Genomic DNA, 1,096 nt, shown 5'->3' with positions numbered 1-1,096 from the left:
TCATACTGATCTATTTTAATCGGTTAGGAAAGGCTGAACCCAACTCACTCTTCCGAGTTGTTCATCAGTGCCGGGTCTTCCACAGTGACTTGTTACATTAAGAAGGTACGCAAATTAACACTCACTGGTATTCCTAGGTATGACTTTTTGTATCTCTTATTTTTTAGTGTTCCTAGGCAGCTCTAACCCACCTCAGTTAAAACATCGTCTTTGTCTCGGAACAGCCTTGCTTGTCGTTTCAGTGCTTCAGAAGCAAGGAATCGATAGAGTTTGTGCAACGTAAGCGAAGCCAAATTTGATTAGAGAAATCATCAAGTGGATAGTTCTTATGGGCCCGGATAATTAACGAAACTGTTATTTATCATTTTACCTAATGGAAAAAATAATGCCGGTTTAATATGTAAGGCTTACGACTAGCTTGCAAGGCTCTTGTGAGAGTCACACGTCTTGAAAAAATTAATCTAAAGATAGCGGTGCATGCGCGTTTCTGCCAGAATAAGGGCCCGCAAAGGCCTTGCATTACGTCAGAAAGTAGTGGTGTCCGTGTTCGGCGTGTTATACCTGACCAAACACACGCACCGCACGTGCATAGTTGTTGCATAGCAGCTTAACTCAAGTTCACATTGTTCAAGTTGAGTTTTAGGAGTTTTGGTCTCCCTTTTACTCCTCGCGATTGATCAATGTGGATTATTATAATACGAAAGTTTAATAAAAGTAAACTTTTACTGTCTATCTAATCTATATAGTAAAAAAGACTTTCTGTCGAAAAACATCGTATTCTTTCAGTGTTAGAGAGAGATTGTTCCCTTCACATTGTGGAATGCTATCGTACGTAACATACAAGACTTTGCCGACAAGAGCTACAAGTGTCTGGCAAAGACACTTCGATCTTGTGACCTTTTCAAAGAGTTGACATTTAGGGAGACTTCTGTGTCGACTGCAAATTTTGGAAGTTACATTTCAGGAAATCTGCGTATATTGAAATTTTAGAAGTACAGATTTTAGCTACATTTAAGGAAAGCTATCGGTTATATGCAAAGGGCATGCATATCGCTTTTTAAAGTGCCACTACGACGAAAATTGATGCATTTCTTTT

At 39.1% G+C, this 1,096-nt stretch overlaps 1 protein-coding gene across 2 annotated transcripts in view; it reads left to right on the top strand.

Moving 5' to 3' along the window:
• Nucleotides 1-1,096, top strand: part of LOC137970464 (collagen triple helix repeat-containing protein 1-like) — an 11,613-nt gene continuing 10,517 nt past the window's right edge. The window contains exon 1 of one of the 2 annotated variants that reach the window (XM_068816978.1): nucleotides 1-105. The gene's annotated coding sequence lies outside the window, so the exon portion shown is untranslated. Of the gene's footprint in view, nucleotides 138-1,096 lie in introns of both variants that reach the window. The other variant, XM_068816979.1, reaches the window with a different exon arrangement.

The sequence above is a fragment of the Montipora foliosa genome, chromosome 9, assembly GCF_036669935.1.
Source record: "Montipora foliosa isolate CH-2021 chromosome 9, ASM3666993v2, whole genome shotgun sequence".
Classification (NCBI taxonomy): domain Eukaryota; kingdom Metazoa; phylum Cnidaria; class Anthozoa; order Scleractinia; family Acroporidae; genus Montipora; species Montipora foliosa.
This window is presented reverse-complemented; position numbering and strand designations above follow the sequence as displayed.